Source organism: Panthera onca, chromosome D1 (genome assembly GCF_046562875.1).
Source record: "Panthera onca isolate mPanOnc1 chromosome D1, mPanOnc1 haplotype 2, whole genome shotgun sequence".
Lineage (NCBI taxonomy): Eukaryota > Metazoa > Chordata > Mammalia > Carnivora > Felidae > Panthera > Panthera onca.
The window spans coordinates 59,877,792-59,905,250 of NC_138348.1; the positions used below are offsets into that span (position 1 = coordinate 59,877,792).

Consider the following 27,459-nt stretch of genomic DNA (forward strand, 5'->3'; position numbering starts at 1 on the left):
ACCTCAGAAGCTTTCCCTAAGACCCCCTCCCCTCCCTCCCCCTGAGCTGCTTCAGTACTTTGTTCCTTCTTGGCACTTTGCCTGCTGTGGTACCCTAAATGCTGTTTGCATACTTCCAGTCGCAGGGAACTCCCTTCCAGTTCATCTGAATGGGTCCGCTGCCTGTAAGTTATTACTTCTCACTGGCCAAGGTCTGCGGGAACATCCATCACCATCATCACCAACAATGACCAGTTTTTTCTGATAACTACTCTGCCAAGGGAATCTTGTTCTTGGGGTGTGAGTGGGAAGGACACACAGAAGACACCTGAGCGGCAGGTAGCTGTGAGAGCCTGCCGGGGCACGGTTAGGAAGGCTTCCTGGAGGAGGCCGGTCCACAGAGCTGAGAAGAACAAATGGACCTGGACAGAAGAGGGTGGCACCTAGGAGGAGGGAGTCACAGGTGAGCTATGGCACAGAACCTAGAACATTCAGGCTACAAGGTATGGCTGGGAAGCTTGCCCATCATGCCACTTAGGCCCCCCGGGCTTGGGCTCCAGGACCTGGAGGCTGGCACCCATCAGTCAATATGGTCATAGATAACAGTTCTCAGATTGGTTCTCCACACTTCTCTCATCTCCTGGGATAGGGGAGCCTTCAAGGGCAGGGGCAGGGGAGGGATCCCAGGGGCTTTCGCCCAGTGAGGCTGGGCCCTCCCCAAAGTTCCCCTTGAAGAAGAGTCGTGGGGGGAGAGAGGGAATGGAACGTAGCTGTCTTTCAAATGGGGACAAAGGCACCGTGGGGAGGCCGAGCCTTCTGCGGGAGACATGTGAGTGTGTCTTCCGGGGCAGGTCACCTCTGGCCTGAGCTGGAGCTTCACATCCGCAAAATCGGCAGGGATGAAGCTCTATGGCGAGGATGGGACCATCACATTGTGGGGCTCCCCCGCCCTGTGGGGCACTACCCCGCACATCCCGCAGCTCCGGCCTCTTGCAAGCCTTCGGGAGAGCAAAAACCCCGGGGGCCAGCGGCCCTCACCTAACTCCGCGTCCACGTGCCCCTCCGGAGGCTCCCAGTCCGCAGCGCCACCACGTGGCCGCGCATGGCCAGACACCCCGGAGCGAGCTGTCGCGCAGCTTGCCGGCGAGCACTCCTTCCCGTAGCCACAGCACCTTCATGCTGCTACAGTCCGCCCTCCTGGGATCCTGGGGCCGAGAAGGAGGACATTACAGAATTAGAGGGATAAGTGCAAAGATTCCATCTTGGAGTTCACAGAAAAGGGGTAATTAAAATCCTGGGTCCATCACGAACCAGTTGTGTGACTTTGGCCGAGTCACTGTACCTTTCTAGGCCTGGAAAATGGGGATGAAAATATATCCCTCCACAGGACCGAATGAGCAAATGAAGTAAATGTTTGTAAAGAATCAAGTACAGTGCCTGGCACAAAATAGACACTCCATAAATGCTTGGTCCCTCCTTCACTCAATCACAGAATTATGAAATAGGTCAGAGAATCATGCGGTCTTAGACTCCTGTTTTGATAACTGACTCAGAACCGAAGGGTGTCATAAAGGTTCGGGATTGTGGCTGCAGAACAGTACTCTAATCCACAGGATCTTTGCTCAGTGTGCCGGACATAGACTAGAACTTCAACACATGCCAGTCAGGTTTTAGGGATGGGCAGACGACTGAGACACAGTTTGTCATCACAGCACAGGCTGGCTCACAAACATTTCCTTACGTTTCACTAATAATCAGCTGCCACTTACTGGACACATGTTCCTGGGACTTGGAGTACTGCTAACATTTCCTCCTCACAACTGCCCCGAGTAATATTGTCCCCATACAGGTGAGGATACCAGCCGGGGCCTGGCTGCATCTGACCAATGGTGAGTCGTTTTTGCTTGTCCGATGTCAGTGGCTGGGCCAGCTGTACAGACCTCATGTGTCAGAGAGGGCAGAGGTGCTCCGAGAAACCAAAACAACACTGGGATCCCATTTATTTTCCTGTTGAAAGTAAACTGGGGAGGTTATGCAACTCTAAATGTCTCCGATCAGACCCCTGATTCTAGACCCTAGAGCATGAAAAGCCAAAGAGCCAAGTCAAAGTTCTTCCCCTCCTGGTCCCCATTTCACAGAGGGAGAGACTCAGGCCCAGAGAAGAGCAGCCCAAGGTCGCATGGCAGGTGACCAGGATTCTGTTCTTCAGGACTGACTACACAATTCGTGCGACCCAGTATAAAGTGACAATATGGGTACTCATTCAAGAATCTCGGGATGGCAAGAGCAGAGCGTTAAACCAAGCCCAAGACCCTTCTAATGTCCCACCGCCCACGAAGCCAGCCCTGCTGTGCTTCAGTCACACCATTTACGGAGAAGGAAGGAGCCAACGCCCAGTTTTGGTCAGGATGGCAGAAGAGAGTCTGTGTCGATTTGTGTGTAACCCCATCCCTCTGGGAGCCAAGGAGTTTCCCTCCCTGGGTGTTACCATGCCACCTCTTTGAAGTCCCCAAACTGTCACGGCCAAAGGCTCTCAGAGAGAAAGGGCGGATGGAGATAGAGATGCTTCCGCACCAGCTCACAGGATGTGTCTCTGGGCAAGGCCGCCAGGCATGTCTGGGGCAGAGGCCTACCCTCTGTTCCTACCTGATGTCCACCACGACGGTAGAGGTCATCATAGGTTAACAGGGCCTTGTCCCATCAGTGCTCAGTGCTCTGTGTTGGCCAATGCTCACCAGGGAGCCAATGTTCACTGACACCTAACACTTATCAGTACCTAATGTCCATCAGTGACAGTCCCCACCAACAGCTGATATCCACAATCGGAAAATGTCCAGTGGTGGTAACGTTCACTACTGCTCAACACGTACAAGTGCCCAGTGTTTGCAGGTATCTAATTGCATTGTAACCGCTCTAGGCATCCATACCTAATGTCAGTCCATAGTTCCACACCTTAACCATCCAGTTAAGTCCTATGGCCTGTGTTTATTCTTCTCTTTTATTTATTTGTCAGTGGTTGTATTTATGGATATGATTAGGTCGTTGAACTAGACAGGAGCTTCTTCCTGGGTTTACTGTTTAATTCCAAAAGCTGGGGCACCTGGGTGGCTCAGTCAGTTGAGTGGCCGACTTCAGCTCAGGTCACGATCTCACGGTCCATGAGTTCGAGCCCCGCGTCGGGCTCTGTGTCTCCTTCTCTCTGATCCTCCCCCCGTTCGTGCTCTGTCTCTCTCTGTCTCAAAAATAAATAAACGTTAAAAAAAAAATTTTTTTTAATTCCAAAAGCTATTTATTATTTTATTGTGCATACCTGTTAGTCAAAATATCCAGATTTAGGCATACACACTTGTGTTTATGTAGGTGTATATGTAACGTGTATATACAGTATGTAATTATCATGTACATGATACAAGAAGACAGAGAAAAAGAGAAAATGATTTTGGAACAGAAGTGTCAAGCCAGGAAAAATTTTCTAACTAGTTGCTTCTTAAAAGCAGCAGCTTTTCCGAAGTTGAGTGGTGACTCAACGCATCAGCCCTCCCGCTCAGGTAAGGTCAAAGAGCCCGACTGCAGGCTGAAAAAAACCCAGGTTCCCAAATCGGGTTAAGGCCCTGAATGAGGGCTCCTTAAAAGCAGTGTAACCTGCAGTGAAGGCCCAGGCTCGAAGCCCAGCTTTGCTACTTATAGCGAAGTGGCCTGGGCTAAGCCATTTAACCTTTGAGCCTCAGTCTCCACATCTGTGAAATGGCGTTGGTTGCTATCTCACAAGTTTGTCTGTAGGGAATAAGTTAGTCAATGTACAATGTGCTTAAACTAGTGCCTGGCATGTAATAAGTGCCATATAATAAATAGCATAAAATACTGGGTTGTTTTTTTTTTTTTGAAAATTCTTTCTTTTGCCAAACTTGTTAGCATGCTATGATGCAAAATATTCTCAGGCAGGGTTTCTTCAGTGGCCATCAGGTGAACCTCATATTATGCTTAGGAATTTGCCTGAAGAGAGGTTCTACTCTCTGCATCGGTACATTTCAAAATTACCCTTGGGGCGCCCGGGTGGCTCAGTCAGTTAAGCGTCCAACTCTTAATTTCACCCAGGTCATGATCTCACAGTTCGTGAGATGGAGCCCCACGTCAGGCTCCGTGCTGACAGCGCAGAGGCTGCTTGGGGTTCTGTCTCCTTCGCTCTTTGCCCCTCCCCACTCACACATGTGCACACACTCTCTCTCTCTCTTTCTCTTTCAAAATACATAAACATTAGCACTGGGTGTTATATGGAACCCAATCTGACAATAAATTATATGTTAAAAAATAAAACAAAATAAACGAACAGTTGTTTTCATTAAAAACAAAAACCAGGGGCGCCTGGGTGGCGCAGTCGGTTGAGCGTCCGACTTCAGCCAGGTCACAATCTCGCGGTCTGTGAGTTCGAGCCCCGCGTCAGGCTCTGGGCTGATGGCTCGGAGCCTGGAGCCTGTTTCCGATTCTGTGTCTCCCTCTCTCTCTGCCCCTCCCCCGTTCATGCTCTGTCTCTCTCTGTCCCAAAAATAAATAAAAAACGTTGAAAAAAAATTAAAAAAAAAAAAAAAAAAAAAAAAAACAAAACAAAAACCAAATTGCCATGCAGTTTCCTTCTGATCCGATACTTGTAAGGGAACAGTGCTTAGGCAATCTCCTAACCATCCTCCTCGGGGCTGGCGGTCACGGATGGAGATGCAGGGCAAACCTTCCATTCCTGTCTCTCTTCCCGACAGCCTCACTCCGTCTGAAATTCCACCGTCACTCTTTGGCTTAAGCTATGGAGACGAACAAGTGTCTGTGTGGGATTAGGGCATCTGCGAACTGATGGAGAGCAAAGGGGTACCTGACCACTTTCTCCAAACGTGATACACCCTAAAAATGACTTTAAGGGGATGTGCTCGGCCAGTTGCGGAGGCAAGATGGTGAGATCCATAAAGAAGGTAGTTGAAGGATAAGGTCTCTTCCACACGCGGCCTTCTCTACCAACCAGTGTGATATCCTGTTATCAGGATAAATTATATAAATAAACTTAAAAAAAAAAAAAGGCAGCCTGGTAGCTTTCACTTTTGCAATCTTGGGAGCCCAGATATTGGTGACCCCACCTCCTAGTATTATCACCCAGTGTGGAAACATCCTTTTGAATATGGATTGGATCTGTGATTTGCTTTAATCAATAGAACACAATAGAAGTGGCTCTGGGCCAGTTCCAGACCTAAGTCTTAAGAAGGCCTGGTAGAGGCGCCGGGTGTCTCAGTCGGTTGAGCATTGACTCTTGATTTCGGCTCAGGTCACGATCTCACGGTTCATGGGTTCGCTCCCCAGGCTGCACTACCAGTGTGGAGCCTGCTTGGGATTTGCTCTCTTTGCCCGCCCCCCCCCCCCCCATGGTCTCTCTCTCTCTCTCTCAAAGTAAATAAATAAACTTAAAAAAAAAAAAAAGGCAGCCTGGTAGCTTTCACTTTTGCAATCTTCGGAGCCCAGAGCTGCCATGTATGGAGTCTGATGAGACCGTGCAGAGAAGCTGTAAGGCCATATGGAGAGAGAAAACTCAACCCTCCTGTATCCCAGCAGATCTTGGACCTCAGGGTCCAAATCACCAGCTTAACATGCGAGTGACCCCCAACAAAACCAGCAGGGGAATCTCAGCCCTGATTGTAGAATCATGAGCAAATACAAGGATTGTTGTGCTAAGCCATTGTTCTTTGGAGCGGTTTCTTACAAGGCAAGAAATAACCAAACTAATCAAGTCTTAGGCCCCACGTGCCCTCAGCCCCACTGCCCCTGTTTTACCCCCTCTGGCTTCCCTGGTAAAAGAACGGCTAACCAAGCCCCGGGCCAGAGCAGCTGAAGATGCAAGGGGACCAAGTGACAAAGCCAGACAGCCAGAGCCCCCTCCAGGGATGGGGCAGAGAGGCACAGGTGGCAGGAAACACATGTAGCAGGTGTTTTAAAGTTTACGAGGTGCTGCCCTGCCCATGAGCTCATCTCTCGTCATCCTTGCATCTCATGGCCTCCCAGGGAGCTTGGCCAGGCCCCCCTCAGGTTCACACTCTCCTCGAAGCCACCCCCCCCACTCCAGCCCACACAGAGGACTCGCAGGTCCTCCGACAGACCACCTCTCAGCCAGGGACTTCTCTTGCCTCACCCCCACTCCCAGCCGAGAACTGGAGGCATCAAGAGCCAAACCCTCTGTCCTGCCAACTGCCTTCCCCTTCTCTCTGGGGCTTTCTTCCAGACGGAGGGACTTCCTTGAGGAGCCCGAGGCCAGTCACAGACGGGGGTGGGGAGAGAGAGGCTGGTCTGGAACACAGCGGCACCGAGCGGACAACAAAAGCGTAGCTTTTTGTTGCTTCCCGCAGACTGTGGGCAAAGTCATACTTAGCACAAGCTTTAAAAATCCTCTCCCCACACACGGACACAAACACTGTAATTCCCTTGAGTTGCCCCACCCACCAGCTAAATCCAACATCGTGTACAGACATGTGAGAAGGGGGGAGGAACCAGGATGGGTGCTTGGAGGGAACGTTCTCTCGGGGTTCAGAGCAGACCTCTCAGGAGCGGCTACACAGAACTTCCCTTTGCTAACATGTTCTGAAGAAAGCTCCCCGTCGAAGGAGTAAGGGAGGGGGCGACAAATGCTTCCCTGTCCTCACACCCACCAGCCTGATTACCTCCCACGTAGCCTTCCTATCTCAGCATCCATGCCACCACCTCTGGGAAGCTTCCCTTGACCACCTCCCCGCATTCTTCCCCAGGCAATGTTAGATGCTCCTCCTCTGCATTAACCCAGTATCTCACCTTCCCTCCAGAGTGACACTGATCACATTTATTTTCTGTTTATTTTTCCAGCTTACACTCTGCCCTGAGGGCAAGAACTTGCTTCCCAAAGGGTCCCTAGCACCTAAGCTGGTGCCTGACACATAGCTGGTTGTCAATACTTCCCTGAAAATAAATAAATGTGTCCGTTGCATCCCTTTTACTGACAGTTAAATGGAGGCCCAGAGGGGTTAAGTGACTTTCCCAAGGCTGCACAGCAAGCTCATGGCAGAAACCAGCTCTTCAGACTTCCAGCTCCTCTGTCCCTGTCCCCTCCTCTCTCCCTCAGGTGGCAGGTGTGTGCTTCACCACCTGAAGCTGGGATGGGGAAGGAGTCCCCTGTGAGTATCCCCTCCTCCTCTCCAGATCCTTGGCAGGGAACTACCTCCGTTCTGACTTCCTCCTGGGTGACTAGATCTGTGCTTCATCCATCCCAACAGCAACCCTACCGGCAATCAGTCCCCCCCTGAGCCTGCTTCCCCAGCTGTTAACATGAGCCCGCCTCAGAGGGCAAGGGGCTCCTTCTAACCAAGGGTCTGTGAACCCCTACGAAAAAGACCGAAGGAGGCACACCCCATAATGCTTGCGGTGGTACACAGCACAAACCTTCCCCAAGCACCAGAAAGGCCCAGAAATCTCATTCTTTCCAAATGTGCCAACATTTCACTTCCATGTTCCGTAAGTTTCAAACTTTCACACGTGCATGCTTGGTATGTTGGTACCCACACGGACGGTGGTGATGGTAGTTTTGGGGCTTCAAAAACAAATCCTGATGATTCGACTGCATCACCAGGTTCGGCCAGCATTTGAAAGTTTGCACAGAGGGGCGCCTGGGTGGCTCAGTTGGTTGAGCGTCCGACTTCAGCTCAGGTCATGATCTCACAGTTCGTGGGTTCGAGCCCCGCATCAGGCTCTGTGCTGACAGCTCAGAGCCCGGAGCCTGCTTCCGATTCTGTGTCTCCCTCTCTCTCTGCCCCTCCCCCACTCACACTCTGTCTCTCTCTCTCCTTCAAAAATAAATAAACATTAAAAAACATTTTTTTTAAATAAATAAAGTTTGCACAGAGCTTACATTTCACACCCATACCTCATTTACTCTTCACAACCTTCTCATGAGGGAGGCAGGGCAGGCCTTATCACTAACCCGTTTCACAGACGGGGAAGATGATGCCCAGAGAGTAGGCGGCCGGCCCCGGGACTTGTACTCAGAAGCGCTATTCCAAATTCTGTTCTCCCCACAGAGTGAATCTGTTTCAAAACGTAAAGAAAAGAAAGAGAAAAAAAAAAATCAAGAAGGATGAAGATAATTTTCTAGGAGATGGGAGTGAGAGGTGACAAGAAGAATAAAACCCTAGGACAAAGGTGACAGGATGCTGAGAGAGTGACTCAAAGGATCGGGGCAGCCCAGGGGGTGAGACGGCAGGCCTCAGGGCTCAGGATCCACCCACACACACTTTGAAGCCCTGCAATTGTCAGGAAGACACCACAGTCTGGCCACAGGGCGCCCAGACACCCTGACCCTGGCGGCTCCCCAGGACGGCAACAGAAGGTGGCGTAAGTGGGGCCAGAGCCCGAGTTCCCATCCGGCAGAGTGGTGGGGGAACCAGGGATCCTTGCAAGAATCGAGTTGGTGGCAGAGCCAGGAGCAGAATCCAGGTCTCTGACCTGTCAGGGCCGTTCCCACCAGAGGGTGCGGCCAACGGCACTTCTTTCTTTCTCCACCCATTTGCCCCTTTTCTTACACCCCCTGTTTCTGGCCTGAGGCTTGGCTCAGGGAGGCATCCCCAGGAGGAGAGAGCAGAGGGGGACTCGCAGAAGTAGGAGTCTGAACGAGTAGTGGATTTCGGTAGTCACCAAGGACTGTCTTGCCTTGACATCTTCCCCTCTGATTAAATAGCTTCCAATCTTTGTGTTTTACAGAATTTTAAAACATTTTTCTCATGTGTGTGTGTGTGTGTGTGTGTGTGTTAATTCAACAAATAGTCACTGCTTATATGTTGACTTATTTCATCCTCACTATACAGGAAGATGTTTGACAGATGGGACTCCTGAGGCTCAGAGAGGTTACCTGATTTACCCAAGGTCACACAGCAGGTAAGTGACAGATTTCAGATTTTCTTTTTTTAAGTCAGCTCTACGCCCAATGTGGGGCTTGAACTCACGACCCCGAGATCAAGAGTCGCATGCTCCACTGACTGAGCCAGGCAGGTGCCCCCTGGATTTCAGATTTCAAAAGCAAGTCTGGAGGCACCTGGATGACTCAGTTGGTTAAGCACCTGACTCTTAATTTCAGCTCAGGTCATGATCTCATTGTTCATGGGATTGAGCCCCGCGACCAGCTCCATGCTGACAGCGCAGAACCTGCTTGGAATTCTCTCTCTCCCTTTCTCGCTGGCCCTCCCCAGCTCATGCACAGGTGCTCTCTCTGTCTCAAAATAAATAAATAAACGTTTAAAAAAAAAGAAAAAAAGCAAGTCTGTCTGACTCTGGAGCCCATAAATAAAGTGTGTATGTGGAAAGCACAATGCTAACCTTACAGAATCAGAAACAGAAAATTCTAGAGTGTCAGCCTCCTTGGCTCTTCCCTCACAGTAGCTGAGGCTGCGGTTTGGTGGGAACCTTGGAAGGGACTTGAGGTCCTGAGGCTAGTGATCCGACGGCTCTGATCCCCACTCCAGCCCAGTCCAGCGACCTCTGAGCAGGGCCAGTCACCCCTGCTTGGTTATCTCGCTGGCCAAGGGTGGTTACTCTGGGGTTGGGAACCCCCTCAGAGAAAGGCCTTGTGGGCCCAAGCCTTCATTCTCCACCTGCTCAAAGCCACCCAGTCGAGTGGGCCTGGATTTGAACCGGGGTCCTCTGACCTTCCTGTCCAAGCCTCCTCCCGTCCCATACTGGGGCCCTGTTCAGCATGAGGTGTACCCAAGGATGTCTCATGGGCCACTGCCAATTGTGGATGAGTATGGCAGAGTCCCCGCCCAAGTCCGTGGCTCTTTAACAAGGACCGCAGAGATTTAACTAAAAATGTTTGGTTATATGGGAATACCCAGGCATGAAGGTAGGTCAGCAGGGGAAATATTTAGCCTCTGGAATCAGGGGGGCAGGAAAAGTTGGGGCACCTTGTATCCCGGCTGCTCCTGCCACTTCGTAGCGGCACCCCCTCAGCTAAGACATTGGAGCCCCAGGTCCCTCACCAGAGAGTGGGGACATCAAGGCTGTTTGCAGCACATTTACACCACCCTCAGAGCCCCCATCACACTGAGGGCCTCAGATAGTGCCGGCAACTCCCCCACTTCCCAAGGCTGAGATTCAGGCCTGTGTCAGTTTTGACTGGGCAGTACTGGGTGCCACACTGGTACGGAAATCCTGTGACTCTCTACGCCATTAGGTCTGAGCAGGACCCAAGTGGTGATTGGGCCATTATTTCACTGACACCCGGCGCTGATAAGACAAATTAATGGGGCATGTAGCCAGAAACTAAAGAGGAAAAGGAACTAAAAGTAACAATAAAATCTGTCGTCTGAACAGCATGTAATGTTTCAGAGCAATTGCCTATCCGCGATAATGCTTAGATCTTAACAAAAACCTTGTGAGGAGCCCAGATGGCATTGTTAGCTCCTTTTACAAAAGAGGAAACTGAGGGTCAGAGAGGAGGTACGTGGTTTGTCCAGGGCCCTACATGCAGTGGCAGAGAGAATGAGTGAACTCTGGTCCTGGTCCCCGACCTGGTGAGAACAGGGGTGGGAAGTAAGTGGGAAGATGTGAGAAAGGAGGGAAGGACGTGAGAGCACAGAATTCCCCCTATGTCTCCCCCCACCCCGAATTGCCCTTAGTAATAAAAAAAATACAAATTAGGGGCGCCTGGGTGGCTCAGTTGGTTAGGCGACCTGAGACTTTGGCTCACGTCATGATCTCATAGTTCGTGAGTTCGTGCCCCGCATCGGGCTCTGTGCTGACAGCTCAGAGCCTGGAGCCTGCTTCGGATTCTGTGTCTCCCTCTTTCTCTCCTCCTTCCCCCTCCCCCACTCGTGCTGTCTGTCTGTCTGTCTGTCTCTCTCTCTCAAAAGTAAATAAACATTCAAAGAAAACACAAATTAAAACCCTGTGGAGATCCATTTGCACTGGCTTTGTTTCATTTCTAAGAGGTGGTCTCTCCTTGGAGGCAGGAATGGGAAAATAGCCAGTCTCACGCCCAGCTCAAGAGAGAGAGAACTTTGGCACAAACCTTGAGAAGGAGCAGTTTGGCAATACGTACGCAATGTCCTAGAATTATTTCAAAATAAATGAAGCTGCAAGAACCCCAGCTAGGGGATGGGTTGTTGCGAGAAGGGGGGCCTGAGGACACCCTCTGGGGGTGTATAGGACAGTAATACCCTGTCCTGTTGATCTGGTTACACTCTGTGTTGTGAAATTCAATAAGCTGTACCCCTTGACACATGTACTTTTCTGAATCCATATTACACTTCAGTACAAAGATTTTCTTTTTAAGGGTAAACCCACAGAATAACATTTAACTATATATGTGCGTGCGTGCGTGCGTGCGTGTAGTTGTTACATTTAACTATATACATACGTATAGTTGTTTCAAATGCTAACCTTCCATATTTGTATGGGCTTTCCTAGCTTGTAAGTATTTTTTCATAACCATGTTCTTGGAAAGATCCACAGGACAGAGATTATTATTCCCATTCCACAGATCAGGGAACAGTAGCCCCGGGAGGGAGCCACTTCTCCAAGACCTCACCACGGTTACCTATGGAGTGGCTAGCCTCAGGCCTCCCAGCTCCTGCACTGAGCTCTCGCCACTACCCTGCTAACACAGCAAAAGACGGTGCTGGGCAAAAGGAATGTCAAAGGTAACTAAAATCAAAGCTCTCTGAGTCGGACTTCACATCTCATTTAGTCCAATCCTACGATCTTTGCATCACGCCCCCAAATGGCTACCGGTCTCTACGTACACACCTCCAAGGACAGGGACCTCACTATCTCCTAAGGCAGCCCCTTCCATTCTAGATCTGCTCTATGCTCCGTAAATTACCCAGCATTATCACTGACTCCAAACCTATACCCACTCCTCCACCTTCCTTCATCCATCATCCCGCTCATTGGGCTATGCAAACAAATGTGCTCCCTCTTTCGTGTGTCAGTCCTCTAGAATTGGGGAGGCAACAATCTGTCTCTCGTTCCTAAGGATAGGACTTTAAGCTTCTAATTTTCTAGACCCAAACTCTGAGACCAGAGAAATTGAATGGCTTACCTAAGGTCACACAACAATATCAGTGGGTGATTACTGAGTGTCTGCCATGGTACAACACATTCTGTTGACTCTGCTAATATGGCTGGAGCCGCCTGGACACTTGGGGGCGACCTCCTGGGATCTCCTTTTCAGGAGTAGGGAGTGGAAAGGAGACATATCTCAGTGCCAAACCTGCTTCGGGGTCCTCCAGGAGCCATAAGCACCCTACCCTCTCCCCCCACCGCACGCACTCAGGGGAGTCGGCACTCCACCCACACACTTCACTGCCCAGAATTACTTCCAAGCGTCCCCAAGCCTTCGGGTCCTACCAGGAGTCCCAGCTCTGCTCCTGCAGTCCTGGGGGAAATGAGTCAGGCAGGAGGGGCTGAGGAAAATGTGGGGAAGGAAGGAAAACAGTTCCTGGTCTCTCACGGGGGGCGGGGGGGCTCTGAGGTAACCTTGAGCAAGCACTTCTCTTGAGAGCTCAGCTTCCTCATTTGCCCACCAACATGCAGGTCCCCACCCTGACCCAAATCAGGGCTGCTGGGAGGATCCAGGAGGATCAAGGATAGGGAAGGGCGTAGGCAAATCAGGGACCTGGGATAACAGAGCGGTACAGGAGCTATTGCTGTTTAAAACGATCTTAGACCCTCCTTTCTTCCCTTCTCATTCATTCATTCATTCATTCATTCAAACCTCCTCTCTCGGCCAAGCCTTGGGCCAGGCACTAGTGATAGAGACATGAATCGGCCCAGGTACCACCCTCAGGAGTCCATGGTGGCCAGAGGCTGGCGGGGTAGGGGGGCAGAACACAGGCAAGTAAACCGACAATTGCAAACGGTAATGAGAAGCTCAGGGCACTGTGAGAGAATCCAGAGAAATGGAGTCAGCTCAGTCTGTGAGATACAAGGAGGGGGAAGTGGCCTCTGGCTGGACTTTGAAGAAGCCCTGGTGGACAAGATGGAGAAGGGCATAGAGCAGAGGCATGGATGTGAGAAAGGCCTCCCCTCCTGGCCCCAGAACGGCTTTCTAAAGATGCCTGCAAAGACAGGAGAGACTCCCCGGGAAGGAAGGGCGTGAGAAGCCGCCCTCTTTTGCCTTGCTATGGACAGACAACGTGAAGCAGAGAACAGAGAAGCTGGAACAAAAGGCCTTTGAGGTCTTCCTAAGGTCTGAGATTCCGAGCTGACCTTGATTAGAAGGAAAGCACAAGGTCGTTTTCCCTCTGTGCCCAAGAGGCCGTGTCACATCTCAGGACTAAAGAAGGACCTTGAGCCGAAAGATTACAAAACCCTCGGTGGCATTTGTGTGCCATTGGAGCAACCTCAAACATGCACAGCCTCTCCTGCCCTCAGGGCCCTCATCTTCCCAGAATTCAGCTTTCAGCATCCCATTCTGAAGTTCCCCAGGGAGGCCCTCCGCCCCGCACCTCCTGCCAGGGTGAAGATCCCTAAGAGAGGGTGTGGGTGGGGGAGGACCCGGAAGGGCTTCGGCTGGCAGAGGGGGGCTGGGCCTCCAGCAGCACAGCGGCCCAGCCAGTGACCTGACCCCCAGGACTTCTAACTAGCACCCAAGTGGTATAGAGGTCCTTTCCCACATGGATGCCAGTCACCCATTTCTCCCCTGTCCCCTTGGAGACCTACCCCCTTAAGACAAAGGTACAGAGATCCCCTTAATCACAGTTGTCCTCCTCTGCCAAGACTAGCAGCTTTGGCTTCTCTCTCTGCCCTCAGGGACCTTACTGGGTAAAGGTAACACCACCCTGGTTCTGACATGAGTCAGAATGGAGACAAAGAGGAGTTAGGGGGCAACCCCAGGAGGCCGAGCCTCGGTGATAGTCCCCAGGGAGTGGCTGAGGTCTGAGCTGGGGCTGAGGGCCCGCAGAGGAGGCCACCACAGGATTAGATGTGGGGGTGGGCGACAGTGAGAGGTGGGAGTCGGCTCCATATTCTGGAGTGGCTGCTGTGTGGGTGGGGAAATGCAGAGGAGAAAACCAGGGGAGAGGGCTACAAAATGAGCTAGCAGGAAACGCCCATCGTCTCTTTTAAAATTTGATCTTATGGGGGCGCCTGGGTGGCTCAGTCGGTTAAGCGTCCGACTTTGGCTCAGGTCACGATCTCGCGGTCCGTGAGTTCGAGCCCCGCGTCGGGCTCTGGGCTGATGGCTCAGAGCCTGGAGCCTGCTTCCGATTCTGTGTCTCCCTCTCTCTCTCTGCCCCTCCCCCGTTCATGCTCTGTCTCTCTCTGTCTCAAAAATAATAAAATAAACATTAAAAAATTTTTTTAAAATAATAATAAAATTTGATCTTATGAGGGGCGCCTGGGTGGCTCAGATGGTTAAGTGTCCGATTCGTGAGCTCACTCAGCTCAGGGCAAAGTATCACGGTTGCCAGGTTCGAGCCCCCGCACCCGGCTCTGCTCTGTTGGTGTGGAGCCTACTTGGGATTCTGTCTCTCCTCTCTCTGCCCCTCCCCTGCCGGTGTGCATGTGCTTTCTCTCTCTCTCTCTCTCTCTCTCTCTCTCTCAAAATAAATAAACTTAACCAATTAAAAATAAAATTTCACCTTATGCACAATAGGAAAAAAATTGCGAATGACTTAATCAGTAGAGTTAAGTTAAATAAACTGTTACGTCTGTACTAGGCAATAACATAAAATACGAGGTATGGGGAAAGAGTCACAGTAATTTATGTTTTGAAAGTGGCTCATTAAAAAGTATTGCATCATCTTAGTTGGTTTTTTTTTTAACGTTTTATTTATTTTTATTTTTTTATTTTTGAGACAGAGAGAGAGCATGAACGGGGGAGGGGCAGAGAGAGAGGGAGACACAGAATCGGAAGCAGTCTCTAGGCTCTGAGCCATCAGCCCAGAGCCTGATGCGGGGCTCGAACTCACGGACAGCGAGATGGTGACCTGAGTTGAAGTCGGCCGCTTAACCGACTGAGCCCTGCATCATCTTAGTTTTATAAAAACTAAGATGTATGTATCTTTGTATGAATTTTTTAAGTGAAAAATTCTCTAAAAAAGAGAGAGAGAGAGAGAAAGAGAGAGTTCAAATGGGGGAGAGGGGCAGAGGGAGAGATAGAGAGAATCCCAAACAGGCTCCTTACTCCAGAGCCTGTCACAGGCTCGATCCCACGACCCTGGGATCATGACCTGAGCTGAAATCAAGAGTTGGACACTCAAGGGGCACCTGGGTGGCTCAGTCAGTTAAGCGTCTGGCTTCGGCTCAGGTCATGATCTCACAGTCCGTGAGTTCGAGCCCCGCGTCGGGCTCTGTGTTGACAGCTCAGAGCCTGGAGCCTGTTTCCGATTCTGTGTCTCCCTCTCTCTCTGCCCCTCCCCTGCTCATGCTCTGCCTCTCTCTGTCTCAAAAATAAATAAAAACATTAAAAAAAAAAAACATTAAAAAAAAAAAAAGAGTTGGACACTCAAAAGACTGAGCCACCCAGGCACCGCTAAACATGGTTAACTCTTAAAGATGAATCACTGGGGATTTTTACTGTCTTCTTTGTGCATTTTTTTTCTATTCTTTCATAAGGAACAATAAGTATTACTTACCAGTGTGCTCTGTTGTGAGGAATATATGGAGCCTGGACTCACAGATATGGAGTCTGGACTCCTTGAAACAATGACAAAGCATCTGAAGATACTTCTGCCCCCATGTGTGTGTCCCCCACCTTGCGTGTTCTGTCATGTGGGAAAGCAACCCTTTGGACCCAAGCAGCAGCTGGGTGCTTGCTTGTCTGGGTTCTAAGTGGCACGATTCCTTTTGATTCTTGCGTCCCGATCCATGTAGGACAGAGGCCACCAATAAATTGCACCAGGATCTCTGACCTAGAAGGGCCCTGGGAACTTACCCCAAGTGGAGAGAGGCCGACCTGCCGAGGCCAAGAGTCCGGAAGAGAAAAAGGGCAAAGGTAATGTGCTGTTGAGCTGGTCCAGGTGCATGTGGTAAATAAAACCAAAGAAATGTTCATTAAAAATATACTGAATGAATTAATGAAGGGGCAAGATCAACTTTGCAAATCTTTTTGATATGTGGGAATTTTTTTTTATGTTTATTTATTTATTTTTGAGAGAGAGAGACAGACAGACAGGCACAGAGAGTGAGGGAAAGAGAATCCCAAGCAGGCCCTGCGCTGTCAGCGCAGAGCCCGATGCGGGGCTTGAACTCACGAACTGTGAGTTCATGTCCTGAGCTGAAATTAAGAGTCGGACGCTTAACGGACTGAGCCACCCAGGCACCCCAGGAATTCTTTTTTCAAATGACAAGTGAATTAAACAGAATTTTAAAGAAATTAATTCAACACCAAATGCTAGTCTGTAGATCAGCTGCCCCAGATTAGTAGTGCTCAGTCTTAGTGAGATCCAATGGGCGGGACACACGACTGGCCCCTTGAGATCCAACTGAGCTCTGCTCTTCTCTCCTGGCAGGGCGTGGTCCATAGTGGCGGCTCAGTTACATTCCACTAAGTGAAGGGAAGGGGATGGAACCAGGGGCCTCACTAGCTGTGCCGTTACCCCCTTGAGCTCATTAGTTTCTCACACGTCCCTCCAGAAGTTCTGCACACACGGGATGTCCTTGGACACTTGCCTGAAATTGGCAGAAAGCCCCTGACCTTTTCCTAATGAGAGCGTTATTAATGTTCTCTGACTCCGGAATGACAGCTCACTGCTTTTTTTTTTTTTTTTTTTTTCCTTCCTTCCCTGAAAACCTATTAATGTAGGAGCATCTGGGGGATTTCAAAGTTGGCAATGACCTTGACAGCTTCTCCAGCCGCCCTGCCTGCGGCGCCCTCGGGCATTCGGTGGTATTTCATAGGTTCACAGAAGCCTTCCAAGGAGCTCCACGATTTCTAGACCAATTCCCATCCAATCACTCTGACATCTTCTGAGCAGACAAGGTTACCCTTTCCTGGCAATTATTCTTCATCTCGCCTCCCTCTGTTCTGCACCACTATGGTTTCTGCCCCCTAACACTGCCACAGGTTTAGAATCAAATGCTGAGTCATGGACTCATGAAGGTCAGAGCTGGAGGGGTCCTGGGGGATAGGGGGCGGTGGCAGTGTAGGTCCAATTGTCCCCTGTGCAAATTCATTTCCCTCCTTTTCATCCTTCATTACCAAGCTGCTCCTCTGTGCTGGGCTCAGTGCCAGGTTCTGGGGGCACAGAGCTGGTGCTTCGTAGTCTCCCCAGCAGCCCTTGAAGAATTTGCTCTCACAGGGCAGAGAGGACTGTAAACTTAACCAAATTGTTTCAGAAAGATAAGGCTTCAATAGAGGGCTGGATAAAGTCTGGGAGAGGGGAGCATGCAACAGAGAAGCCCATTGCACTTGGTGAGATCAGAGAAAGCATCATAAGAGGAGGTGAGGTTTGGAGTTTCTAATTTGACATTTTAAGTATAGTAGTCAAGGGCGTGTCAGGGAGATGTGGGAGTAACAAACGTTTTCAACAAAAACGGTGGCCTAATCGTGCGGAGCTTGGGCTGTGGAGTCAATCTGGCTGGGTTTGATTCCATCTCTAACTGGCTATGTGGCCCTGGTCAAGTTCTTCATCTTCTCTCTGCTCAGCTTCCTCATCTGGAAGATTCACGGACCCCTGTAAGGAAGGCTGTCGCATGCAGCCTGCAGTGTAGGTCACGGTGCCCCTTCTCAGGACGTGCCCTTCACCACTAAGAGTTGTGTGCTTGTTACCAAAGTTTTTTAGTGGGTGGTAGTCAAGTGCTTGCTTTCTCAAGATATTGTGACAATTGTTACAGACTAAAGCCAAGTGTTGTGAGGAGGGGTGCTCTTTCCTAATTTACACAAAAGCACCCATTGTGCTGCAGGTAGGTTGGTACCTGTGGTGTCTTTCTTTCTGCTTTCAAACGTGAAACTCTAGGGGGCGCCTGGGTGGCTCAGTCGCTTAAGCGTCCGACTTCGGCTCAGGTCATGATCTCACCCTTCATGGGTTCAGCCCCGCGTTGGGCTCTGTGCTGACAGCTCAGAGCCTGGAGCCCACTTCAGATTCTGTGTCTCCCTCTCTCTCTGCCCCTCCCCCACTCACGCTCTTTCTGTCTGTCTCTCTCAAAAATAAACATTAAAAAAAAGTGAAACTCTTATTAGGCAGGGGTCAGAGGAGCTTCAGTCTTGCCTCTCTTGGGTTGTCCACGGAGAAGCACCCCTGGCTATTTGGGGTCGCTGCCCACTGGAAGATATGGGAAGGGACAGAGCTCCTTGCCCTCACTCCTCTGTCCCTTCAGTGCCCCTCAGATTACACACTGAACTGGGCAGGGGGTAAACCTTTCTGCACAGATGGTTGGGACAATCCTAAAAGGGGATAGTGACAGGAGATGTGCTCATTTAAATAGCATGCCAAGAGTCTGCAAGCCCCCAGCCCCAGCCCCTGTGCTGCTGAGAGGAGTTAATTTCCTGCTCTATCTGGAAACCCATCAGAAGAACCAAAATGTGTGCCATCACCCTTTAACACAGTGTCCCTGTAGGTAAGGTTTCCCAACTCCTGTGTCAGTGTCACCTGAGGGCTTACTAAGATGTCTGAGCCTTAGCCTAAATCCTCCCCTAAACCTACTGAATCAAAATCCTTGGGCGGGGCGGGGTGGGAAGGGGGAGGGGGAGGGTGAAGGCAGAAATCTGTGCTTCTAATAGAGTCCCAGGTGGTTTTTAGGCCTGGTAGGTTCGGGGAAATTCCGCCCCTTGGTTGCCTCTTTCAAATAAAGGAACGACCAGGGGCACCTGGTGGCTCAGTCAGTTAAGCATCTGACTCTTGATTCCGGCTCAGGTCATGATCTCACGGTAATGATGTCACAGTCTTGAGATCAAGCCCTGCATCGGCTCTGGGCTGAGTGTGGACCCTGCTCTCTCTCCCTCTGCCCCTCCCCTACCTTTCAAAAATCAATTAAAACCAATTGACCATCCTGGTCAAAGGATTTTATGAAATTCTTTAGTTCTCCTTATGATGGGTGTGGGTGTGAGTGCGTGTATGCATATGAGGGGCGTGTATATGGTGTGTAAGCATACGTGGTGTGCATGCATATGTGGTGTGTATTTGCGTGGTGTGTGATGTGTGCATGTGTGTGATGTGTGTGCATGTGTTGTGCGTGTGTTGGGAGGGCAGCAGGCAGGGTAAAGGTGGATCAACTCTTCACACTACACATTAAAAGATAAAAGTTCTGGGACGCCTGGCTGCCTCAGTCAGTAGAGCATGAGACTCTTGGTCTTGGGGTTGTGAGTTCAAGCTCCCCATGGGGGGTGGGGCTTACTTGAAAAAGATAAAAGTGCTTCTCTTTGGGCAGTGGAATTAATGGCTATTCTTCTTTCGCCTTCTCTGCATTTTTCAGCTTTTCAACAAGAGACATAAATGACTTTCACAATAAAAAAGAAAAAAATTAAAAGGAGCCCACTGTATTTCATTGTCATCCCCCTTGAATCCTTTAGTCCCAGCAAATCCTGTGAGTGTCCTTCTATCTCAGTCTGATGTGTCAGTGGAAAAACGCTCACTGACTGTTTTTAGTCTGGCTACAGGAGCCATCTGGAGACAGCGGCCCCACCCTGTTCTGTCATCCAGGGCTTGCCCAGATGGCCTGGTAGGGCCTCCTGAGCATTTGAGTCCCAGGTTCCAGGCATCTTTGGAGCTGGATCCTGGCCAAGGGGGGAACCAGGTGCAGAGTCCAGCTCTGGAGAGAGACCCGGTAAGACATAGGATGGCACCAGAACAGCCCCATCCAAGAGAGCTGCCATGGCTCCTCACCTCCACGACATGCTTGTCCTCCTTGTGTTGATTTCTGAAAAGGCCGGGGGGGGGGGGGGGAGGGGAGGAGGAGGGGAATATCTGGAAATTGACATGTACATTTAGTGAGGTGATACTTCTTGTTTTCCCGAAAGGCTCTTATTAAATCTGCAAGTTATACCCAGAATGGAGCACAGTGGCAGACTCCTAGTAGATGCCAATAAATCTGTTAATAAAAGAATACATGGGGCGCCTGGGTGGCTTGGTCGGTTAAGCGTCCGACTTCGGCTCAGGTCACGATCTCACGGTCCGTGAGTTCGAGTCCCGCGTCGGGCTCTGTGCTGACAGCTCAGAGCCTGGAGCCTGTTTCAGATTCTGTGTCTCCCTCTCTCTCTGCCCCTCCCCCGTTCATGCTCTGTCTCTCTCTGTCTCAAAAATAAATAAACGTTAAAAAAAAAAAAGAGTACATATATTAAAAGGAAAAAGATAATACCTATCTTTTTGTAAGTGCAACCTGCCTCCCACTGATCCCAAAGGAAGCGATGCTTGTTTTGGGGTCTCCCCTGGGCTTGGTTAGCTTGGCACAGTCCCCCTGGGGACCTTGAAGAGACACAGTGACCTGTGAGCCCTGTCTGAGGGGACGGGCATTTCCCCTCATGTCTTCATACACACAGAGTTCCTCATCCACCTCCCCAGGAGTATGAGAAAGTTTCTTCTCAGGGCACAAAGTTTCTGCTCAGTGCTGGGCTCCACCATGCCACTACCTCCTCCTGTCTGTGGCTTGTGTAAGATTCTTATCCGAAGGAGGGCTTTCCTTTAGGAACATCTGTGCTCACAGAAGATAAGGGAAGGAACTGAGCAGCCACGGTGTAACCACATGCTCATTTAAAGCAACAGGCACCTCTCACTTCTATTGCAGAGCGAAAGAACGGCAATATCTAAAGAGATATTAGGCTGACCCCTACTAATACGAAAAAAAAATAGGATTCATTCCAGACGTGGAGTGTTTCATCATTATAAAAAAATGAACTATTTTGAATGATTGTCCCCTTGGCCTCAGAAGGGAGTGACGGAGTCCAGGGTCCAAAGGGATGTGGTCCAAAGCTAGTGGTCTCTGAGTGGGTCCCCTTGGTGGGCCTGGCACCTCCACCCCCATTCTCTAGCTGCTATTGTGCCCCCACCCTCACTCCCCGCCAGCACACTGGGAGGTGCAAGTGGAGATCAGGAACAGACAAGGATTAATGTGACCGTTGCAGATTTAACCTGGCATTGGGTCCTTCTTCAAGATACCTGTGCAAAATCAGTGGCATTTGTCTTGTGGGAGGATCTGTGGGTCCCTCACAGCCCTTCCCCATCCTTGGGGAAGTCCCTTGATATGGCTTTGCCTTCTCTGGCTGAAAGCTCTCCTCTCCTCTTAGCTCAGCTCCAGCTTGTCCCCTCTGAGAGGCCACCTGCCCTCTTAATCCAACTCTTCTCCTTGGAGGCACATCTGGCCCGTTGCAAAAACCCCCTTGCTCAGCCAGAATCTGGGCTGTTCTTCAAGTAAAACCATCTCCTGATTTTGCCACCAGTGGGCGCTCTAACCAAGCCTCTAGCCAATACACGTTTTTAGGTGCGGATCGGGTATTGATCTCTACGCTCGCAAAATGTCGAAGCCACATTCTCTGGATGGTTTCCTGGAAGCCCCCTCAGTTGGCTTCAGTAAGGAAGAGGATCCCCTTTAGCCTTCCCATGTGGAAGTCAGGATGGGGCACAGGCAGGGACAGAGATGGACAATACCGTCCACTCTCCAGTGAAACCCTCACCTCCCCCTTCTCCAGCTTTCTGTGTATCTTCACAGTAAGGGTTTTAGTCTCTTAGTAAATCCCATGTAGATTGTTCTTCCCTTGGTCCTTAGTGCCTCCATGGACACTCTGAGACAAACAGGAAGTTGCCTCAACCCTGTTGGGCTTCAGTGATTCTAGATTCACATGGAATCTGTGGGATGTAGATTCAGATTCCCACCCTTTGCATAACAAGCCCTTTGGGCAAGTTGCTGAACTTCTCTTGGTCCCAGGATCCTCACTTGCAACTTGGGCTTTAAAATCCTTATTTCACAGAGTTTGGGAGAAGTTTAGACAGATAATATTGTGGGGCATTGGGCATAGTGCCCAGCTTATAATAAATGCTCCCCTAAATGAGAGTCATTATTCACGTGGTCCTGCTCAGGTAGAAGCTTCCTGCTCTGGGCCTGGGAGGCATCCAGGCTTTCCAGGGCTGCTCTGCAGAGGGGTAAGCTCATCCATTATGCTGCCAGTTGCCAGCTTGCCTCCTTGAGGAACCGTAGGGAAAGACCACAGGTGTTATCTTCACACAGGGTGGGTTCTCTTTCTACCCTACCACTGCTCAGCTAGGTCACCTTAAACATCTCTGGGCTCCTGGTCCCTCCCCTGAGAAGTGAAGGCAACATCAAACTGTTTCGGAATGAAACCTTCCTTGGTCTCAGCGGGCTGCTGTAAAGATGAAATTAAGTGCCATATGGCAGATGTCTGGCACAAGCCTTGCGGCCCGGGAGCCCTCAGCAGTGATTAAATCCCTCCTCCTCCCCCTGAGAGGGATCAGTGGGGATGGTGCCTGTCACTTGCATGTCTTCATCCACAAAACTGCTGTGATGGCTGAAGAAAAGAGCGTCCTGTCACAGGTCGCCTGCGCTGTGAAGGGAGAATGGGCTCTGACCATTAGCAGGAAGCAAGAAGAGACCAGAGGTTCTGGGAAAACTTCCTGCAGAAGAAACCACTCTAAATGTTCCTCCCCAGGGAAGATTCAGAACGGTCTGTTCTGCTGAAACGCGGGTTTCTCTCACAGGAGTAGTTGCACACGATTGGTAAGGAGGGCTGTAGTGTCCATATTATGTGGGAGCCATATTGATTCCTGTATAATATATTCCAGCATGCTTGTGTTTTGAGGCAATTAGGAACAAGCTTTCTCACAACTAAAGAGGAAGCTCTAGCCTTTTCAGAAGATCTCACAGAAATGCTGAGAATCCTGCAGAAGTGCTTTTCTCTGGTATGCGTTGTTGCTGATTTAGTGGCTTCAGGAACCGCTGTCCTTTCCACTATGTTAGGCTCTCTGAGGAAGCAGATCGTGCAGATGAAGAAACTGTGGAGACACTTCCTCTTGTATTTATGAGAAACTGCTTTAGCTTTTGAAGAAGTCTAAATCATAGCTCAGGAATCTGAGGGATCCCAGAGGGGGGCAACTCCACAGTTGTCACTTTGATGAATCCGGTTCCGTCAGAGGCAAATGCCGCAAAAATCCTACATCTGGGACGAGGTACCTCAGGCTTAAGGCTGCTAGCACAAAGTGACCTTGATGCTGGGTAAAAAGGCCAGCAGCCACTGAGCCACCATTTATTAGGATTGGTGCTGTTTTTGTTAGAGTTCTGCTTACAAAGACCCATAGGTTTTAACTTATTCCACTGTTGTTGTGAAACCCTATCATTTTTACGCCAGGGGATTTTGCAAAAGGATTTTCGTTTGTTTTCTTTTCAGGGCCTTGCATATGACATTATGGCAAAAATGCCCACATTAGGATCCCGTGGGCCAATCCAAACCTCCAAGAAGCAAAAATTAAGAGTGCTTTGGGGCAGTTCAGTTCCCCCTCAACCTCGTGTTTTCCAGGGTTGCTAAAGCCATGTTTCCAGAACAAGAGAATATTCCTCATATAGGGAAAAATAAAATAAAATTCAGATGTTACCTCCTCCAGGAAGCCCTCCCTGCAGCCTTCTCCCAGGCTGGGCTAGGGCCCCCCCTCTGGGATCCCTCAGATTCCTGCATTTCTCTGTGTCAGCTCAGAGAACTTGTGTGATAACTGCCTACATCCATCTCTGCTTCCGCCCCTGAACGGGTTTCACTGGTCTTCAGAGTCGGAGGTTTAGGGCCCAGCACAAGGCCAGGCAGTGGGGTGGCCTCAGGCTGTGAACTGAACAGAATGATACATGAACACTGCTGGGGGCTGGTGAATATAAATAGTGTGACCCTGCCTGTACTTCTAGCCAGTTAGAACTCATTTCAGGGACAGTTTACCACTAGAAGCCAGTAGTAAGCCTGTGTGTAAACACTTTTTACAAAGCTTGTGAAGTATTGAGCTTTGTTTACGAGCTCTGGTCCAGGCCTCCCCACAGCCCCCCAGTCCCCCTGAGGTTTGAGTAGCTGTGTGGATGCACAGAAAACCCAGTTCGGGCTCCAGAATGCTGTGCGTGACGGGGAAGAAAACCAAAGCAGGAGAGTATAGGGAGGATATAAAAGTGTTGGGCCGTAAATGAAGCCGTGCTGTAAGCCACACTCTGACGTCCTCATGCCGCACGACCTAGAGAGTCACTGTGACTCTTTGGGTTTCAGTTTCCTCATCAGCAGAATGAGGTCCTTGGAGTAGGCCCCACCATTTGTTCAACATATATTGGTTATCAGGACCTATGCAGTCCCTCCGCAGAGGGAAGAAGGATTAACATTTACGGAGCACCAACTGTGTCCCAGGCACTTTGTATCTAATATCTGACTCAATGCCTCCTCCAAGGTAAGCTTTATAACCCCCATTTTATAGCTGTGGAGACTGAGGCTCAAGAGGTTAAGTGACTTATGTGTTTGTGGAGTTAGCAAGTGACAGAGCCGGCATTTGAACCCAGATCTGCCTGACTCTGAAGATTAAGATGGTTCCCATCCAACCTGAGCAGTCTATGATTCCATGATTTAAAAACATAATACTTCAGGAGAATGTGTACTCATTGCTATCCTTAGATCTGTGCTTTTAATTATTTAAATGTTTTAAAATTTCTGGGACCCCCCTGAGTGGCTCAGTCAGTTAAGCATCTGACTCTTGACTTTGGCTCAGGTCATGATCTCACAGTTGTGGGATCGAGCCCCTTGTCGGGCTCTGCACTGACCGTGGTGCCTGCTTAAGATTCTTTCTCTCTCGGGGGCACCTGGGTGGCTCAGTCAGTTCAGGGTCCGACTCTTGGTTTTGGCTCAGGTCATGATCTCATGGTTCATGAGATCGAGCCCCACATTGGGCTCTGCACTGACAGCACAGAGCCTGCTTGGATTCCCTCTCCCTCTGTCTCTGCCCCTTTCTTCTCACTCATGCACTCTATGATTCACGTGCTCTCTCTCTCTCTCTCTCTCAAAAACAAAAATTAAATTTTTTTAAATTACAAAACTCTGATTCAGAAAATGGATAACATCCTGCTCTAGATTATATGTTACAAACATCTAAAAGATGGCTCATTCAGCCATTCATTATTTATTCACTCGATGATTCAACAAATACTTATCGAGTGCCTAGGTACTGACCACACACTGTTCGAAGCACTGGATAATCATAATGAACAAAGACAGACAAGGTCTCTGCTCTCATGGAACTGATGTTGTATTGGGAAATAGACAATAAAGATATAAACAACTAAGTAAGAGGATTTCAGTTCATTATAAGCTCTAAGACAAATGTAAACTAGGAGAAACGATATGGCAGACTGCAGATCCACCTACGTCAAGGCAGTTAGAAATGGCCTCTCTGAGCAAACAAAGTTTCTGCTGACACCAGGGTGAGAAGGACCCAACCATGTGACGATTGAGGGCAAGTACTTCCTAAGTTGAGGGAACAGCAGGTGAAAAGGCACTGAGGTAGGGACAAGCTTGACTCTCTGAGGAACAAAGAGGAAGCCAGTGTGGCTGGAGTAGATCAATGATTCGGAAAGTGGCAGAAAATGGGGCGCCTGGGTGGCTCAGTCGGTTAAGCATCCGACTTCAGCTCAGGTCACGATCTCACAGTCTGTGAGTTCGAGCCCCGCGTCAGGCTCTGGGCTGATGGCTCAGAGCCTGGAGCCTGCTTCTGATTCTGTGTCTCCTTCTCTCTCTGCCCCTCCCCCATTCATGTGCTGTCTCTCTCTGTCTCAAAAATAAATAAAAACGTTAAAAAAGAAAAAAGAAAATGATGTGGGAGGTGGCTCCGTGAGGCGATGGTACAGAGTTTACATAGCTGTACAAAGTCACTGGCAGAAGGTAAGCAGGGTAATGACATTGAACCTTAGAGAAGACAGGAACCTTAGAGGCACTCTGACCCAAGCATCTCACATTGGTCATGAAAAGACCTCTTCAGAGACCCAACAAGGCCAATTAGTGGGGGAGCCAAGAGTTAGTGGAAAACCCTAGTCTCCCTGCTCCCCAGAGTATTAAAACAGAGCTCTTGGCCAAACCAGGGACCCCCTGGCTGTGATGCAACTGCCCAGGCCACCGTTATGTCTCTGTTCTGATCAACTGCACCAACCTTCACTGGTCTTCTGACTCCCACCCTTACCCTCCTAAGGTTTATTGTATACACAGCAAGCAGAGCGATGATGTTCACGTTAAAACTTAATTTAGATCATGTCAGACCTCTGATCAAACCCTCCGATGGTTTCGCTGTACCTCACCATACCTGTTCATTTCTATGTCTTCCCACCAGAGTTGAGGGCAGGCTCTTGTCGTAGGTATCCCTGGATCCTTGGTGTGCTGAACATAGGATTTGGCAAGCAAAAAACACTTCGATAAGTGCTGAAGGAATAAACATGTATAGATAGAAAATGCTGCAAGCAAGCAGACCTGGTGATTTACTTTATGCCTCTGTAGGAGTCTGTCTGGTTATCATTTATGCATAGCACATTGGTTAAGAGCATGGGCTTTGAAACAGCCTGCTAAGGTCGAAAACCTGTCTCTTCCACTTACCAGTGGTTTGACCCTGGATAAGTTACTAGCCCCTTTGTGTCTCAGTCTCCTTGTTTGTGTAATGGGGATAATAATAGTATCTAGATGGCTTCAATGGAGACTCCTGGTATAGGAGACAAAGCACTGCCTTTGGAGGCTTCCCCAAATTAGCCGGTGTGAACTTGGGCAAGTCACTTCAGCCTTTAGAATCTGTTTCCAAATCTGAAAAATGCAGATAAGCTTACTTGCCCCATTTGACTACAGCTTTGAGATCAAGTGCAATTATGTATATCAAATTTCTAGCTCAGTACCTGGCACGTCCTCAAAAGGCGACGAACGTTTCCTTCCTTCTCTGCCTTGGTCTGTGAGTTCACCAAGCCCGCCAAGCAAGGGATCCTTGTAAACTGCGCCTGAATCTGCCCACGCCCTTAGTGCCTAGCACAGAGCCTGACCCTGTGAACAGACAATAAACAGTAAATGGACAATAAACAGCAAACAGACAATAAGCACTTGTGGACTCTTACTTATATAGGCTGCTTTTGCAATATTTCCCACACCTCTCCCCTTGGTTTCTTTTTTTTCTTTTTCTTTTTTTTCTTTTCTTTTCTTTTCTTTTCTTTTTTTTTTTTTGCTAGAAATCTTGTCCAGAGCATCATCTCTCACAATGGCTATGCCAACGACCACCTACCTATTTCCCCACGCTGGGAAGGGCTTGTCCCTTCAGCTGTGCTGAACACGGTACCAGATTCACCTTTCTGAAGCACAGCTCAGACCATGTCCCTTGCCTTGCACAGAAGACTTTGTGATTTTCTAGGGCTGACCCAACCCACCCCTGCTCCTTAGGCTGGTGTTTGAGGCTCACCACCGTCTACCCCTAGCTGCCCTGGCCATATCCTCTCTCTCTCCTTCTCTAATCATACACACACACACACACACACACACACACACACACACACACGGACACCAGACTG

General features: G+C 49.7%; 1 long non-coding RNA gene across 2 annotated transcripts; it reads right to left on the minus strand.

Annotated features, from left to right (window-relative positions):
- Positions 1-12: 12 nt before the first annotated feature.
- Positions 13-27,061, minus strand: LOC132661245 (uncharacterized). Of its 2 annotated transcripts, XR_009602140.3 has the most exons (4): positions 26,800-27,061; positions 26,223-26,338; positions 1,018-1,184; positions 13-422 (listed from the first exon to the last, which is right to left on the minus strand). It is a non-coding gene; the product is annotated as an uncharacterized LOC132661245 (long non-coding RNA). The 2 variants fall into 2 exon arrangements; XR_013550114.2 differs by lacking the exons at positions 13-422; positions 1,018-1,184 and adding an exon at positions 23,066-23,725 and having other exon boundaries at positions 26,218-26,338.
- Positions 27,062-27,459: the final 398 nt, after the last annotated feature.